Below are 13,328 nucleotides of genomic sequence, written 5' to 3'. Positions count from 1 at the left end.
CCAGACCCTGCACCAGCTCTGTTGCCCTTCTCTGGACACGCTTGAGTCATTCAATGTCCTTTTTGTAGTGAGGGGCCCAAAACCGAACACAGGAATCGAGGTGTGGCCTCACCAGTGCCGAGTCCAGGGGTCAGATCCCTTCCCTGTCCCTGCTGGCCACGCTATTGCTGACACAAGCCAGGATGCCATTGGCCTTCCTGGCCCCCTGGGCACACTGCTGGCTCCTGTTCAGCCGACTGTCAATCAGCACCCCCAGGTCCCTCTCTGACTGGCAGGCCTCCAGCCACTCCTCCCCAAGCCTGTAGCGCTGCTGGGGGTTGTTGTGGCCCAAGGGCAGCCCCCGGCATTTGGCCTTATGGAAACTCCTCCAGTTGGGCTCAGCCCATGGCTCCAGCCTGTCCAGGTCTCTCTGCAGAGCCTCCCTGCCCTCGAGCAGATCAACACTCCCACCCAGCTTGGTGTCATCTGCAAACTGACTGAGGGTGCAGTATGTCTTACCCTGAACTTCCTATTACAGTTATTTCTCCCATCTTTTTCCTTTCTTTTTATAAACTGTACTTATTGTCTCGACTGTGTTTATATGTATCTTCAAGGTATATAAAATGATTTGACTATAATTGAGATATGTAATAATATTAGTATTCCATAATATTAATATTCCAATAAACAAATGGCAATATATTTCTTGATAGTAATATATATCAAGATCCTCTGTGTGTATATATACACACATACACAAACACAGACATTTATAGAAAAACATGTACTTTCCTTGATAGATGATTTTATATACATGTACTGGGTCTGGCTGAGCTGGAACTGGTTTTCCCCTACAGCAGCCCTCACGGTGCTGTTTTATGCTGGGAGCTGGCAGGTGTTGATGGCACCCTGGTGTTGTGGCTGCTGCTGAGCAGTGCTTACACAGCACCAAGGATCTTTCCCACATTCCCCCCCTCAGTGGGACCGGGTGGGCAAGACCTTGTGAGGGGACACAGCCAGGACAGCTGACCCGAACTGACCAAAGGGATATTCCAGACCATGTGACGTCTGCTCAGGATAAAGCTGGGAGAAAGGAGGAAGGGGGACCAAGGGTGCTTGGTCCTCCGAGGCAGCCACTACATGTATCCGAGCCCTGATTCCTGAGAAGGCCTGACAGCGCCTCTTCATGGGAAGTAGAGAATAAATCTGTTTTCTGTTTTTTTTTGTTTCTGCTTATGGACCTTTGCTTTTCTTTGCTTATATTAAAACTGCTTTTGTTTTACCCACAAGGGTTGGTCTATCTTATTTTCTTTCCCCTCTTTGTCCTGCTGAGAAAACAAGGGGAAAGGGAGGAAAGTGATAGAGCAACTTGGTGAGTACCTGGCATTTAGCCAAGGTCAAACCACCACAATACATATAATTATACAAACCACAGAAGATGTGTACATTTATCTTTACTTTCAGGAGATTGTTTAAGGGTATAAGTAAATAATAATAATCTTAATAATATTAATGAGACTAAATTAGAGACTCCCTTGAGGCTTAAGTACAAGCATGTTTAGGTTGCACTTCTCTGTCAGGCTGGTCATGAGGGCTGCCTTCAGTAAAGAAACACCTATGTAAGCCCAGGCTCCAGACTTACACACACTCCATGAGGTACTTCCATGCCACAAGTCCCTGGAGAAACCTCCGGAGCACCACAAACCACACATACCACTCCCAGGCAGATTTTCTAGCACTTGCTCCACACTGCACTTTGTTTTACATAACACTCCTAGCACACAATGAGGACATACATATATACCTGTTCTTATCAACACTGCTCTTGCTAAAGAATTAGTGGGTAATTGTTGTGATGTTTGGGAAAGATGAGATACTGAACCAGAAACTCTGATGAGAGTTACTCATGGGGAGAGGCACAACCAGCAACAAACTGTTCCAGCTGCTTTCCTGGTCCTGTTTCAAGATCTAGCATCAACTCCACAGGATTTGCTCCTTTTTATGGATTTAATGTGAAGGGTAAATAATCTTATTCCCAGTTTACAGAGTTTTATTGAGCTAATTCACAACTAAAATTGAACCCCCAAGTTTGACCTTCAGAAGAGTCTTCTTGAGGATGTCTGCAGGGACTACTTATTCAAATCTTATCAACACTTTCTCAGAGAAAGATCAAAATGACAGTAGCAGTACTAATAAGTACTAATTAATTTCTGGATCTTCCATTGCCATAACAAAACCGATAGATTAGAAATGTATTATGAAGTCCAACTAATCTATTCTATGACTTAAAAAATGTTTGGCAACAGAATCCTAGATGGGTATTTGACAATTTATAAATACATAAGAACTATTACTGCACTCCAACAGCTTACATTAGCAGAGTAAACACAAATTACTGATTTGCAGTTTAATCTCTTTAAGAAGGCAGAACACAACTGCTTATTATACTTTAGTGCTAGAAATAACATAAGCTTTAAAGGCTGCAATGAAGTGGCTCTCTATATATTCATATTTGTTACTTTTGCTTACTTCTGTTTGTATCTCGTTTGCCTCTGAAGGTGAGTCCACAGCTGGAATACATCTTACACTATGCTACACACCAATGTCCCTACAGGACCTATTCTAAATAAGTCTGTGGGAAATCCAGACAATTAACCACAATGGAGCTACAGAAATCTGGCCTCCTAAAAGCAAACAACTACTTTTGTTGAAATGACTTCCATTAAAATTGAATGTCTACAATATCCTAGACATGCGCTTACCTTGGCTGTAGCATATGTAGCCTTCCCTATACTTAGCATAAGAAATAGTTACAGGAGCAATTTTAGCTGCTGTGAATGACACCGTAAATGTTTTCTATAGTCTAATTGTAAGTGTCTGGCATTTCTTGTCAGGAATTATGTGATGATCCTTTTGGAAGAAGGACAGATGAATGACCCACCTTTAAACTAAAGTTAATCTTTTCCTGCAAATATTCAAGGAATAATTAACCAGAAAAGAAACAATTTCCACAGAAGTCAGGTGACTTAAACATCAGGTCTGACTCCTTCTGTATTTCAGATGTTTGATAATGCCACTAATTACATAAGCCAATTTGATGCTGATATGCATAAAAGTTAGTGTCCCTAATTTCTGCTTTCTCTGAGCAATCTATATAAAAATTGTTGCTAAATATGAATATTCCTTTAATTAAATTCAAAACTGGTGGACAGAACATATTTTTGTTTCTTATGAAATACTCTTGGACAGTGGTATCACAGGTCATCATTTTTCTTTATGCAGTTGAGTGGAAAATAAAATGTAAAGTATGAATTAAAATATTTTCTATAGTTATTGAAATAATTGTTAAAAAACAGAATATGAACTAAATAAATACAATCCATATTGGAACTTGTCAAATCACTGCATTCTCAGAAGAATTAAAAAAATAGGGAACAGCTGTTATGTTTGAAGTTTTGTGGGAAAAGAGCACTTTGTGTATTTTCAATAGCTTATGTCTTTCTGAAGTCCTTTGGATGATTTATGTTAAAGATAGACTGAAGTTAGGTGGGTTCAAGTTGCTGTATGAAAGCCTGCCAAGCAAAGCACAGAGAATTCCATAACTCATTAATGTGATGGCTTTTTTTCCCCTCAAAAGTACTGAAAAAAAAAAAAAAATATAACAAGGCTACAAGCATAGACAAAACAACCTACCTACATAAATGCATATAACAAAAAAGTATCTTCTCTGTTTGATCTTCTCAAATGTCTTCTAGTGCTCCAAGATTGCTACTTGCTGTATCAAATCTCAAGATGTAAGAAAATGTACCATAAATCCCTTAGTAAATAAAAACATAATCAACATCGCTCATGTCAAATCTCTTTTGCCCCAGAGGAATTTATTTCTGTTACAAACTCACACGTTCATAGAAAACTGTCCCCGGACATGATAGTTTGCTTCCGCACATTTCATAAAGGCTTCCTACAGAGGAACAACTGGGGGGGATACTTTGTTAAAACTGTTCTGCCAAAATGAATTCCACCACATCTTGTTAGCCACATGGGCCCAAGGTCTCTTTCCATAGTGAAAAATAGGCACTCATTTCTGAGGATAAATGCCTGCTTCCTCAGTGCCAAATCCACATCATTGTAGACATCACTGTTCATTTGCACAACATGTTCTTTTACATCTGCTGGCCATTACACTGGGCATCAGCAGGACCCCAGGAGGAAGTGACATATACAGAGAAACTACCATGTTTGCAAACATTCAAATGGAACGTAACCTTACTTTTAGCACACCTCATGGTTCCAACAAGATACCAATGTCTGAATTATCCGTAGAAGCAGGCAGAGGATCTTTTGAGGACCTATCCTGACTATTTGGAGTACTTGTGCAACCCTCTAATCTGCTTTGTCGCTTGGTTATTTTAATCGTTGCAAACAAAACCATGAACCCAGCTTGCTCATATGTGATGTTGCTTCCTCAGCACTTTTCAGTGTCCCCTCAGTAGGAGGCCACTTGTCAATCAAAATTAAATTCCAAGCCACATTCTCCCAGTGACTCAGAACTAAGCCCTAGAGACTCAAGTACCGTTAAACGAGACATATTCTTTACAGCTTAAGTTAAAGTGTCTTTTCATGCCAAATAACTTTCCCTAATGTTTATACTGCCCATATCTCCATTCTCAGTTGTTTATTTAGAGATACCAGAAGTGCCACAGGCAATTAAGTTCAAACATCATATAACAATATTAGATAAATAGAAAAAAACATATGTATCTACAGGTATTTTTTCCCACATTTTGAGTACTTTTTAAAGGGTTTTTAAGATTACTTAGAAAAAGATTACATCACTTACAGTTTGAATAAGGAAGTTCTCCGGTCTATATCACAGAATCACAGAATCGTCTAGGTTGGAAAAGACCTTGAAGATGATCCAGTCCAACCATTAACCTAACACTGACAGTTCCCAACTACACCATATCCCTCAGTGCTATGTCAACCTGACTCTTAAACACTGCCAGGGATGGGGAGTCCACCACCTCCCTGGGCAGCCCGTTCCAACACCTAACAACCCCTTCTGGAAAGAAATGCTTCCTAATATCTAGTCTAAACCTTCCCTGGTGCAATTTGAGGCCATTCCCTCTTGTCCTATCGCGTATTACTTGGTTAAAGAGGCTCATCCCCAGGTCTCTGCAACCTCCTTTCAGGTAGCTGTAGAGGGCGATGAGGTCTCCCCTCAGCCTCCTCTTCTCCAGACTAAACACCCCCAGTTCCCTCAGCCGCTCCCTGTACGACCTGTGCTCCAGACCCTGCACCAGCTCCGTTGCCCTTCTCTGGACACACTCGAGTCATTCAATGTCGTTTTTGTAGTGAGGGGCCCAAAACTGGACACAGGAATTGAGGGGCAGCCTCACCAGTGCCGAGTCCAGGGGTCAGATCCCTTCCCTGTCCCTGCTGGCCACGCTATTGCTGACACAAGCCAGGATGCCATTGGCCTTCTTGGCCCCCTGGGCACACCGATAGCTCCTGTTCAGCTGGCCATCTATATGAAAAAAGTAAGGACTAATTGACTTTTGAGGAACATAATCGATATAATGATCTAAAAATAACTACTTATTGTCCTAGAATAGGTTCAACTAAGGGAGTTTTGTCCCTGATAGCACAGTACTTTTGTAAAGGACACATTGCTAGGTTTTTACCTGTGAGAATTTCCGATGTAGCAAAGGGGTTTGATGTAACAATTTCTGAATGTGGTATTGAAATAATTCTGGGCAGATACTGCAAAATATATTTTATTAAAAATCATTTAATTGTTTTTTATGTCTCCTTTATTTTGGGTCTTCAATTTCCTAACAGTGAAGTTTATTGACAGAAATGCTTCAAGAAGGTAACTTTGGTACTGAATAGTATATACTGATTTAGAATGTATTTTTCATTATAATAGATAGTTACACTAAAGCATAATCCCGTCTGTCAAAAACTTAAATAAAAATATTAATTCCAGATGATCTATAGTCTAACAAAGAGTCAAGGTGTATATTCTGAATTTTGGAGAGCAAGCATGGACATGAAATTTTAGAAGCAATTCATTGCCTGAAACACATCTGAGTTTTGTCAAATAAAGAGATCAGACCGATCACCAACACCTATAAAAGATAAGGGGTCATTTCACAAACTCTCAATAATAAATCTGACATTACTGAAGTTCTTATATGGAGAATATATTATTTAAACTGTGTTCCCTTTTCTAGCAAACCACTTACTAGATTAAGAAGTATTATAATTAATTTCTCTGACATAATGTTTGTGATTCTTCATATCTCATATATACAATTAGAGAAGGAGGGAGAAAGGGAGAAAAAATAAGACGGATGCAGGGAGAGAGAGAGAGAAGGGGACAGGAGCAGGGAGTTAGAGGGAGATAATGGATTTCCTGTTCCATTATATACCGGTATAATTTATAATTTTTGCATATGCAGTAACTTTGTTTTTAAAGTGCAAAATTAAGGCCTTTGATAGGGCATTAGAAAGAGAGCTGATGCAAATGACTTATCACATGCTTTAAAGGCATATGGTAAATTCATCATCAGAGCCGAGCACAATTTAAAAGCCTGGTTAAAACCTGAAGTACTATGTAAAGATCTTAGCTATCATTTATTCAGAGATGAGGTTGCTTCAGTAATAGCTTTTCAGAAGATAATGCATCAAGACATCCATTCTTCTTTCCTCCTTCAAGGGAAGGAGCAGTGCCAAGGATGGGACTAACCATGGGAGGATAAGACATATGAAAATCTGCAAAAGACACATAAATCAAACTGAAAAAGTCCTCTGTGCATTATTTATCTGTGAAGACACAGTAATCTGGACTAAAAATCCTGGCAATTTAGTACAAAACAATACACACACAGAAAGATCTACCCTTGAAATACCAGCAAGTACTGTTTACTCCTTTCTATGTTTTAGAAACAATCAGAGCAAAGATACACAGTAGTCTTTTCCATGTCTGTGTACTGTCAGTAAATACAAACATTTGGTACCCATTTCTGCCTATTTGTAGTCCTCATGTTTTTAGTGTCATAGATAGGTAAAATGGGAAAGCACATTTTATTAAGTGTTTGTCTCTGTTGTCATTGAACCCAGTGAAAGTTTTCTATTACAGAAACCAGAGCAAACCCATATGAATAGTGCAGTTAGCTAATAAGATTTTGGAGATTAGATTGAAATCTTGATGAGCTACTTGTATATTGTAGTTAGTTAACATTGAGCAATGCATATTAAGGGTTATGTATTTCAAGTTTGATTTCAAAAGAAGCTGAGGAATAAATTCAAAGTTTGAAATTGAAAAGTGACAGATACACTTATCAATCATCTTCCAGAAATGGGATAACCTATGAAAATGAGGAATTATTTTCTTGACTGAAGGAAAAGCTTTAAAAAACCCCAACCCAATCTTCTTTTGATATTTGAGAAACTTAAGATACCTGCATTAATTGAACTTGACATATTTAAATGTAAAGGAAAAAATAAAGACATATAAATAAATGAAATACATATCCTGCAGACCAATTATACTAAATCACACCAGAAGAATATGAGAAAGAAAGAAAGAAACATTTTGTGTCTTTCAGTTTATATAAATTGATTAGCACATTCTTCAGTAGGTGGTTGCAAACCTATTTGGCACTTTTCTAATCGATGATAGAATGACTTGAATTATCTCTGTTTCACCATTTTAATGACATTTTCTCAGAATGTTTTTCTCTAGAGATCAACTCTTATGGTGCCTTCTACCAAGATCTACTTGTACAGGCGAGTCAAAACTAATAAATTATTCTAATTGTGTACCACAGACTAGATCCCTTCCCCTCTTACCTTGTTCCACAAGTCCAAATATATAAACGAGAATATGAGACAATAAGATAAAATATGGGAATTCTGATCCAGATTTTGTTTGTTTCCTCCCAATAGTGGAAATAAACCTCTTTAATGAATACATTATCTGCTCCAGATTTAAAGTTATTAAGTTAATAGGTTTGTGTGTTTTCAGAACTGTTTGAAAATTATTTATGTGACATGATATCTGGTATTTTGATGAAAGATCTTTCCCTCCAGAAAACACATTTTTTGTGAGTTTTACTGGAGGTAGCATTAAATTATAAATCAACAGAGAACTGTTTTCCCCTAAATTCTCATATTATAGAGCAATAAACAATGACTTTTAATTTATCATAAAAGCATCCAGATGTGTTTGGGTAAATTTTTCTCTGAGTGTATGAACACAAAAGAGTAGGCTCCACAGGTTTGTTAGCGGCAACACTTTCAGACATACAGTCCTCCATCCCCTCCTCCCACTCCTCTCTCTTCTTTCATTTGTCCCATTTACCCTGTCCCACTACTGGTTCTGTGTTGGTAATCACTGCAAAGAAAAGGACTGAAAATGTAGTCCCACTACAGGATTTGTGTCTGTGCATTGGTTGTCTGAAGAATATTCAAATTGCAAAACATTTTATGCAACTCATTAATTGTGAAAAACCGTTGATAAATAAACATCAGTAGAATACAAAGGGGCTTAAATTTCCACCTAAGACCAGTTTCCAAGATCCTATATGGTCCTGGATTTTCCAAACCTATTAGAAGCTTAACAGAAAATTAATTTACTGTAATTCCAAAAAGCATTCATTGCAGCTGTGCACTATTTGTTGCCTTGTCTTGTAATGCATAGAAAAACCTTGCAGCTTAAAGGAAGTTAGAAGATAATCATACAACTATGAATGAAAGTTTGCTGTGGAGGATTTTATCTTGAAGACTTTATCCTGTCTTTGCATATTACCATTTTGCTACATTGATGTGTATCTTAAAATGAATAGCTCTCATATATATATTTGATAAAGCAAAGACTTAGTTAAATATTTTCTTAGTATGGAACATTTTTTGAATGAGTAACTGTTTTGAAAGTTATCTGAAACAGGAGGTCACTGAACATGGAAATACTACAGCAAATTAGTTAATGATGCTGGCTACTTGCCATTAAATACTACAGTAAAAAGAACAGGAAGGGGGCTGGATACTATGCAATTAGGCTTCCCAGAATATTGTTTCTGAAGAAAGCTAAAAGAAGGTTTTCAAGAAATTTAAGGAATAGCAAGTGGTCAGCCTTGATACTTACAGCTCAGAATTTCCAACATTCACAACTGAAATAAGTTGGTTAGATTGTTTAAATTCAGATCCTCTCTTAACAAAATATTATTTTTAACAGCGAATTATTTCTCCTCTTTTACATTCATTTTAGTTTTCTGTTCCTAAAGAAAATACATGAAAGGAGGAAGATGTCTGTGGAACTCATTTGTGGGAACATGTTTTATTATTACTTGGTTCTGATATTTTCTTCATAGAAGGAAAAAAAAATGCTGGAGTGAATCCGTGTCTTTTCCTTTCAATGGTAGTATTATGACTCTCACTTATTACAAAACTGAAACCCAAAAAGCTTCCTGTCCACTGCCATACCTCCTTGAGCTCTTCTGTCTCCTTGGCATTGACTTCCAATTCTGATAAAGCTCTGTCTATCACTCATTGTATTTTCCAACCAACATATGCTTTCACCCATGTTGCTTTTCATGGTAAGCAGATGCTTCCAATGGAAGTCATCAGAGATATTTCATTATCTTGCTGATTTTAGCTGATTTTAGCTGATTGCTTTTAGCTGATTTCCTTCTTTTTGTTTTGCTCTGTATCTGAGTAGAACTTGGATAATCATGGTTATGTTTATCATAGGAAAGACTGAACTAAGCAATCTTTAGATTTTTCCATTAGATCTCACTTCTAATCCTCTGCTGAAATGGGAATGAGAATGGTCCCAATGTTGCAGAGGCTCTCAAATAAACAAGCAACAGCTAAAATAAAAAAAAAAATTATTATCAGTACAGTTAACTAGCCCTTCACAACCATTCAAGATCAGGTTTGAATGCCTATGAGAACAAAACACTGCTTCCTGAGGTTTAACAACAACCCAAAATGCTCTATCACTCAGTTAACAAGTGAGGACTCTCAACCTCGAGGAACTTCTCAGGGCAGGGTCTTGACCTAAGTAACCTCAAAGAGTTTCCTTGGTCAACATCCCAACCCAAGGGGAGAGTCCTTGACCACATCATGCTGCTCCAGGGGCACTAGCTCAAAATGTCTCCACCAAGGAATTCAATTTATACCCAGCAAAGTCTGATCTGTGGTCAGTAGTGGCTCCCATTGACTTCAGGCCCCAACTACTGTGAAGCCCTGAGAACAAGGGCATGGAAAAAGGAAATCAATATCTGCTACACTTCAGCAGCCAAGGAGCTCTATTTTCATTGGGCAGGTGCACCTGCCACACCAGATGACACAAAAGAACCTCAAAATGTGGCACATAAAGACTATCTCTATGTCTATGTGGCTATATAAAGCCGTTACAGCCAATGTATATCTATGAGTAGGCTCCTGGATTTAATAGCTGAAGGTGAGATGCTCTGTGGGCTCTGTTCATATGCTGTGAGTACTGTGTTCAGCTCTGGGGGTCCCAACATAAGAAGGACATGGACCTGTTGGAGCAAATCCAGAGGAGGGCCATGAAGATGATCAGGGGGCTGGAGCATCTCTCCTATGGAGACAGGTTAGAGTGTTGGGGTTGTTCAGCCTGGGAAGCAAAATATCCAAGAGACCTTATAGAAGACTTCCAGTGTCTAAAGGAGGCCTACAAGAAAGCTGGAGAAGGAATTTTTACAAGGGCATGTAGTGATAGGACAAGGGGTAATGTCTTTAAACTGAAAGAATGCAGATTTAGGTTAGATGTAAGGAAGAAGTTCTTCATGGTGAGGGTGGTGAGACACTGGAACAGGTTTCCCAGAGAATCTGTGGCTGCCCCCTCCCTGTGTTCAAGACCAGCTTGGATGGGGCTTTGGGCAACCTGATGTAGTGGGAGGTGTCCCTGCCCATGTCAGGGGGGTTGGAACGAGATGATCTTTATTCTTCCTTCCAACCCAAACCATTCTATTGATTGTATGTTCACAATCTGGACTCCAAGCAGGGAAGACCTCATGACTTCTGATCCCAGTCCTTTCCATCACATAACTCTTAATCTAGAAAAATATGAGACAGTTATTAATGAAAATTGCATATGTGTCATAGAAAGTTCATGTTAAATTCTACAGAACAAACAATCTACCTGCAAGAAAATGGAAGTTATGAGTTTCTTTTTCAGAAATTATCCTTGTTCCTCATTTGAAAGAAGGAATGACTTGGTCTGAAGTGAATCACAAGTTTATGTTTAAATACATTCTAATATGAAAAAGCAACAACAAAAATAGAGATCTGCTTTTTAGAAAAACATTTAAATCCATGTGTCTAAGAAGAATTATTTCCTAAACTGCAATCTTTAAAGATTTTTTAATTCTTCTGGGGAGTTTCTCCACTTGTAATGAAACTAATAGGTCAACAATATTTCTCCTGTATGTACATGGCTACATTCCTGCCCGTTTCCAACACTCATTTTATTGTGTTCTTACATTCATGTAACTTTTGTCCTTTCACTTTTGGGAACACTTGAATACTTTTTCCCTTTTTTCTTTTTTCTTACCCCCCACCCCCCTTTAACAAGCTTGCTTTGATTGCAAATGTTTGGAATGTTCCCTTTCATGGTGACTCTTCTTTTGTTTGGATTATGAACTTCTGCAACATGTAACTCAAAAGAGATTCAGTTTCCAAGAGTAAAAGGAGATTGATGAATTGTAGTGATAATTTCTCTAGGAAGCAAAGTGCATTCCAAACATTTTTCCCATGACAAAAATGTTCTATTTGCGTAAGTAGGCTATGTATACACAGTATATATATACACATATATATACAGAATAATCTTGAATAGATCTTCGAGGGTGTAAATTTCTCCCATTACATGATTTGTCTCTTTTCAAAAATTCTATTACAGCAGGAAATTTCAATGATATTAAAAGTTACAGTTAGCAGCATACATCTAAATGGGGACGTTGCAGGCATGTTATTTCTGATAAGAAGATATAAGCAATTATAAAATAGGAAACAGTCAGTCATCAAGACTCTTTCCTGTATTGTTATAATATATAAAATACATTCTGTTCTGCTATTGTTAAATAGTTATTTAGGAAGCAAGAGATGGTGGTGAATCTAATTTAATATCTTTTGGCTAATCTTATATTTCTTCAATATTCCTCTTTATTTTTTTATGTTCTAATTCTTTTGAAATATAATGTCATGATTTTATTAAATTTAGAAAGAACACGGGATAGTTGAAAGCATGCCTACAGATTGTGAAAATGGTACTCAATCCTTGACACTTTCCATCTTCTCCATCTTGCTAAACAAACTTTCAAAAATATTTACTCGTGATTAAGTGGAAAATGAAGGTAGATCACCACAGTAGCGGTAAGGTGTACTGTGTCTTTGACTTAAACTCTATAACCTCTTAACACTGAATAGAAGGGCAGCTGTGTTAGATATGTAATTCTGATGTTAACGGAGATTGCTGCCTGCTTGAGACTTTGAAAGAAATAACCTGTTTTGTGTTCAACTACAGATTAAGAATTTAATGTATTAATTTATTTTTATAAAATTATGGCTATTGTTAGAAATCAATAAGTACAGAATAACATTACGGGGGAGAAAACTGATTTAAAATATTGCAGAAATTGAAGTATTTATTTCATCCAGTATTTGTCTTTGAAGAGTAAGAGATTAGTAATTTTAACATACTTTTCTCATAATTAACCTCACAGTTCTTTATTTTTCTAAAAATGTGCAGACTTCCAAAGTACCTGTGGATTTATTTCCTGTAATTTTAGTAAAGCCATTATTTCTTTTAGGAAACTCTAACTTTATGGGTCTGAACTGCTCCCACTAAACACAGCATCATGACCATTATTTGCTGCTAGAATTAGAAAGCAGTTTCCTCCTTATTTCTTTTTCATAGTGTCTTCATGCCAGGATAGATTTTTAAAATATACATTTATGTGCTATGACAAAAGACACTATCTGACTACAGCTTATAAGTATCATAAACATGCTGGTAATAGTTGTCTGGTTAAAGGTAAGTTTTTTTACACACACAGTGGAAAAATACAACTTCTGTGACAAACAGGGACTGCATAATGTCTCCAGTAATAATTTTAATTTGAATTTTTTGTTTACATAAGTAATTTTCATCATAAATTGATTCATTTATAGGTCAAAGTATAATTTTACATATGATCCTCAAGACACAGAAATGAAAACGATTTTCCTTTAAAAATTGATAAAAATTCCTTCCCAAAAGAAAAAATGTGATCTCTCTATACTTTCCACGTAGTAATAGCCTTTGATTTCCCCCC

The sequence above is a fragment of the Athene cunicularia genome (genome assembly GCF_003259725.1).
Source record: "Athene cunicularia isolate RWA chromosome 1 unlocalized genomic scaffold, athCun1 chr1_part1, whole genome shotgun sequence".
Classification (NCBI taxonomy): Eukaryota; Metazoa; Chordata; class Aves; order Strigiformes; family Strigidae; genus Athene; species Athene cunicularia.
Note: the sequence above shows the minus strand (reverse complement) of the source record.